Raw genomic sequence first — 6000 nt, 5'->3', positions numbered from 1 at the left:
GAAAGCAACGATGTTGGTATGTTGACTCAGGTGCATCAAACCACATGACAGGTCATGGAGAATGGATGGAGGATGCAAGGAAAATGGAAAAACCAGGATTTGTGGAGACTAGTGATGATACTGCACATCCTATTATGCAGATTGGAAAAATTCCTTTGTCTATGCAGGATGGGAAAAAGAAATACATGTCCGATGTATTTCATGTCCCGAATATCACCAAGAATCTGGTTTCTGTTGGTCAAATGGTTGAGCAGGGCTTGCAGGTCAGATTTAATCCTCATGGATGCTTTGTTGAGAATATGAAAAATAAAGGTCGCTTGATAGCAAAGGAAAAGAAGAAGGGCAGAATGTTTACGTTGGATGCAGACATGCCTGAATTGAGTGCAGCAATGTTTGTATATGGGACCGGTGTAGTTGCAGATATTGATATCTGGCATAAACGCATTGGTCATGTTAATGTACAGCGACTTAAATCAATGCAGGCCCAAAATATTGTTGCAGGATTGCCTAAATTCAAGGTTGCAGAAATGCATAGGGTATGTGAAACCTGCCAATTTGGAAAACAGGCAAGGAAACCATTTCCTAGACATGTTCAAGAGAGTAAGAAGCCATTGGAATTAATCCACTCTGATGTGTGGACTACTAAAGCTGCATCTCTTAGAGGCTGTCATTATTTTGTCACTTTTATTGATGACTATAGCAGAAAATTTTGGGTGTATTTTATGAAAAAGAAAAGTGAAGTTTTTGAGCATTTCAAAACTCTTAAAGCTATGGTTGAAAAAGAAACAGGCCTGCAAATAAAATGCCTAAGGTCAGATGGAGGGGGAGAGTACCTCTCAAATGAGTTTGCAAGGTTCTTGCAGGAACATGGCATAAAGCAGCAATATTCATGCAGTCATACCCCACAACAAAATGGAATTGCAGAAAGGAAAAACAGGCATATTGGAGAGGTATCTCGTGCCATGCTCAATGAAAAAGACCTGCCAGATTTTTATTGGGCTGAGGCAGTTGCTACAGCAGTCTACATAATGAACAGGACTCCCACTGCAGCAATATATGGGATGACTCCAGAGGAGAGGTATACTGGTAGGAAACCAGATATTTCTCATTTAAAAATTTTTTGTTGCATTGCCTATGTACATGTGCCAGATGAGTTGAGATCCAAGTTGGATCCAAAAGCTGAGAAGTGCATCTTTATTAGTTACTCTCTGCAGCAAAAAGGGTATAGATGCTATAACCCTTCTACTCGTAAGTTTACAGTGAGCAGAGATGTTGTTTTTGATGAGATGAGCAGCTGGTATAAACCAGTAAATGTGATTGATGATGTAGATGCACAAAATGATAATGCTGCACAGAATTCACAGCAGCAGTCACAAAATATTAGTGGACCTGGAGCGTCCTCTAGCAGTGGTTCGCATTCTTCGCCATGGACAGGCAGATTGAGATCAGGAGAATCTTCTCAAAGCAATGCAGATAGTGGTATGCAGGTATCACGAAAAGGAAAAGAGAAGGTTGATCAGCCCATATTTGATTTGAATGCAGGTCACTCTTATGTGGATGGTGAATCCAGTGGCTCAGAACAGAGCATTGATGATGAGTTGGGTATTCCTTCTATTGTTACACCTGGAGTAAGGAAGACCAGGGATGTTTTGAGAGCACATGGAAGTGAACCTACTTTGCGCAGGTCTACGAGAGCTAGGTATCCTGTGGATAGGCTGAAATATAATGGATTTACAGCCATTCACTATGCATATATGGTCAAAGTGATACAGGAACCAGAACCCACTTCTTTTGAGCAAGCCATGGGAAAAGAAAAATGGGAGAAAGCCATGGATGAAGAAATGGATGCCTTGGAAGCAAATGCTACATGGGAATTTGTACCTTTGCCTAAAGGTAAGAATGCAATTGGCTGTAAGTGGGTTTATAAGGTGAAGCACAATGCAGATGGTTCTGTGAACAGATACAAGGCAAGATTAGTAGTAAAGGGGTATGCACAAACATATGGCATTGACTATGAAGAAACATTCAGTCCGGTTGCAAGGATGGCAACCGTAAGAGCAGTCATTGCTATGGCTGCATCAAAGGAATGGTCTTTACATCAGATGGATGTAAAGAATGCCTTCTTGCATGGTGATTTGTAAGAAGATGTATATATGAAGCAGCCACCAGGTTATGTGCATGCTGTTCATCCTGAGTTTGTTTGCAGGTTGAAGAAAGCATTGTATGGCTTGAAGCAAGCACCTAGAGCATGGTCTGACAAGATAGGACAGTATCTTGTCACTATTGGCTTTCAGATTTCCAAGGCAGATTTCTCACTTTATGTGAGAAAAACAGAGAAAGGTATTATGCTACTTGTCATTTATGTTGATGATTTGATTATGACAGGTGACAGTGATGAAGATATCCTTCATGTGAAAATGCTATTGAAGCAGAAAATTGAGATGAAGGATTTGGGAGAGCTGCGTTATTTCTTGGGCATTGAGGTGATTAGATCACCAAGTGGGATACAGCTCTTGCAGAGGCAGTATGGATTGGACATGCTGTCCAAATATGGGATGACAAGCTGTAAGCCTATTTCAGTTCCTTTGGAGCAGAATGTGAAGCTGAGCACAGATGCAGGTGAGCTTCTGGAAGACTCTACTATGTACAGACGCATAGTAGGAAGTTTGATTTATATGACTATTACTAGGCCAGATTTGAGCTATGCTGTTGGATTAGTAAGTCAGTTTATGCAGGCTCCAAGAAAACCGCATTTGGATGTGGCTAGACGCATACTCAGATATGTGAAGTCCACATTGCAGTATGGACTATTTTATGAGACTGGGGTTCAGATACAGTTGCATGGATACACTGATGCTGATTGGGCTGGTAGCATTTCTGATAGACGATCTACCAGTGGATATATGTTCTCTTTTGGGAGTGCTGCAGTCACTTGGAGCAGCAAGAAACAGCCTACAGCTGCCTTATCCAGCACAGAGGCTGAGTACAGGGGCGCAGCAATGGCTGCATGTGAGGTAGCTTGGTTGCATAAGCTACTTTATGATATGGATCAGCCTACAGATGGGCCAGTTGTCATTTATTGTGACAACATGAGTAATATACACTTGGCAAATAACCCAGTCTATCATGCTAGAACAAAGCACATTGAGGTGCATTATCACTATGTGCGGGAGAGGGTTTTACTAGGTCTTATTGATCTAGTTTATGTCAGCACAGAGGATCAGGTAGCTGACATATTCACGAAGGCATTGGGCGCAGAGAAGCTGCGCAAGTTCAGAGACCTGCTTGGTGTGCAGAAATTGGGATTGAGCTCGAGGGGGAATGTTGAGATATCGAGCTCCACTCGTGATATGCCAGGGTGACCGTTGTGCATTTATGTCACCGACTTGTCAGTTGCAGATGCGGTTGATACACCGCCTATGAATAATAGCTAGATGACAGCTATCCTTATCTACTCTAGTTCGTGGCTCAGTTAGTATGCCACCTTAGTTAGTTGAGTTTGGTTTGAGACCCATATATAGGGTTCTTCTATTTCTATGTACTAGACTTCTTTTTGGCTTACACAACTAAGAAGAGGAAAATTGTTTTCAGCCTCCACCTTTGTGTGTATTCCCCCATTGTGCAAGCAAGAAAGCTACAAGTGAGACTCCTTCCTTCTCTCCCACAATCTTGACAAGATCAAAGTCGGCACATGCAGCTCATGCCTCGTAAAGGAAGCTGCACAAAAGGTGATGTGTGAGTTAGCTTAAAAATACCAAATGTCTAGATGTAAGTAGATGGGGTGATGGCCATCCCATTGTTGGCATATCTAGTCTGGAATATTCCCTAATCTGACATACCATGGTCATGCTTGTTTCTTGCAGGAAGTATAACACTTGGTTCATCAACCTTGGTGCAACCATTCTATAGCTGGAGCTAACCTACTTTACCAAGTGAGTGGTTGAACACACTAACTGAAACTGCAAATTATCCTTTTTTAAAATAAAGTGGAAATGCACTGATTGAGAGATATTTGCAACGGCCTGGGGGGGCAGCTCCAAGTCAAAACTAATGCTATAACTAATACTTGCTTAGATGTTTAACAGCTACCTTGAAAGTGCTATATAGATTCCTGGCACACTTTAAGACAACCAAAACTTCCTCAACTTGCACCACTCTTCCTTCAGAGAGGTCAGAGCATGCTTCCCCTACCAAACAGTTTGTCATTCCTAAACCTCTACATCCACTCAATCACTACAGCTTTGATCACATTCCATAGCTTCAGTGATTTCTCATTCAGATGCCTCTGGTCTTCAAAAAGGGCGATCTTGAGTGACATTAGCATTGAAACCTGCCTTGTCAATCTGTTCTTTTATTGTCTTCCATAAGCTTCTTACATTTCTGCAACTCCAAAACAGGTCGGGTACATTGTCCTCCTTACAAAGAGGACACAGGTGAAATCTGAATGGCCTTCCTGATCCTATCTTTGGTGGAAATTTTATTTATAATCACCTCCCACAGCAACAGGTCAGTTCGGGAACCACCATGGTTTTCCAAACTCTGGCCATCCTCCTCCAGATTCTTGCTTTGGTTCTCTGGTGCCATCTTCTCCAGTAGGCTGTTGTTTTGCCTTGACTACGCTCAGAATGCAAGCTGTCATGCACTTGACTTTCTGGCCGATGAATGGACAGCCCTCTCATCTAACAATTTGTCCTCAAAATGAAATGGTCAAGAAACAATCTGCTTAATGATTCCACAGATGCAAAGAATTCTGAAAGTCTATACCCTGAAATTCAAGCAAACATGTATTGTGACCTGATGCAATGCTGCCACTATTCTTGAAATGCACCAAATCTGGAGCAAATATTGAGAACAGTGAAAGGCAAATCTGTCCTTGTGTTAGCTTACACAGACTGACAAGAAAACTAGTGGAAACAGTCAGAATCAAATGAGTATGGCTGCAAATTCAAACTTGTATGGTAAAGGGGAAACATACTTCACCTTTTTAGAAATAAGAATATCACACTTCGGCAAAAATAAGGCTGTTTCTCCACTTCCCTGTTTACTGCAGTTCGCTGTTATGATATATATTTTCCTGCTTTTTTCCTTATAAACATAGGGCCACATATGATTCAATCCTCAGGGCTCAATCATTCTCCAACCATACTTGTGTACCATCACCATTAATTGCATGGAAATGTAAGGGAAAACTCCTGCATTGATGCAATGCTTGCTTAATAATCTGGGCAACTGTTCATGTGATGCTGCTAAGGCTTGATGACAAGCGAAAGTTTTTAACACTCTTCGCCACAAAAAACACAATAAATTTGGTTCTCATGTGAGATCAAGATGGCTTGACAAGCAAAAATGCAACTTTTGACATTCTTGACCAGAATAAACACAAGTTGTTGAGAAAGTAAAATCAAAGGCATGGATATCAGATAAATTATTGTGTATTTTGGCTTGATTGAACACAAAAACGGCCCTCATGCATCCTTAGCTCTTAAAGCAACAACGGTTTTGTGATGCAGTAGAGCTAGTCAATCTGTCACCTTCAAGCTAGAGTAATGGAGGAAACAAAGCACATGCCAATGCAAGGGACTTCTGGCCCTCCAGAATGGAATATCTGGCCATTCAAGCTGTGATTGCAGAGGACATACTGCGGATCATCTGTCACATCCTGGTGCCTTGAAGTGAGATGCTCTCAAATCCTTAGTTTTTGGGCGGACATGCAGGAAATTGGCTGCCAGTTAAGACCTGAGCCACCAATTCAGTATTCTCCAAAGATATTGTTGTAGGTGTACTTGCCCTTCTGTGTCCATGCCAGAGCCTGGGTTCAAACCAGAGATGCAGTTGCAAGGTTTATCCAATAACCCCATAGTTCCCAGCCAGGTCAAGGCAAGAGACACCCAAATCCTGATCAAAGAATACCTATATAAAGCTATGATATTTGACTATCTTCATCAATGGCGTAACCATTTGTGTTGCAAATATCTTGGTCGGACTGTTTCAGTTTTCCCA

At 41.7% G+C, this 6000-nt stretch overlaps 1 protein-coding gene across 1 annotated transcript in view; it reads right to left on the bottom strand.

The window, feature by feature from the left end:
- Window positions 1–4028: 4028 nt before the first annotated feature.
- Window positions 4029–6000, bottom strand: part of LOC148029295 (very-long-chain (3R)-3-hydroxyacyl-CoA dehydratase PASTICCINO 2A-like) — a 49752-nt gene continuing 47780 nt past the window's right edge. Inside the window, exon 10 of the mRNA XM_087688069.1 lies at window positions 4029–5192. The gene's annotated coding sequence lies outside the window, so the exon portion shown is untranslated. The remainder of the gene's footprint in view (window positions 5193–6000) is intronic.

Source organism: Lygodium microphyllum, chromosome 11 (assembly GCF_053477565.2).
Source record: "Lygodium microphyllum isolate KBCC chromosome 11, Lygodium_microphyllum_v1.1.10, whole genome shotgun sequence".
Classification (NCBI taxonomy): domain Eukaryota; kingdom Viridiplantae; phylum Streptophyta; class Polypodiopsida; order Schizaeales; family Lygodiaceae; genus Lygodium; species Lygodium microphyllum.
The sequence above is the reverse complement of the archived record's forward strand: the minus strand, read 5'-3'. Positions and strand labels throughout refer to the sequence as shown.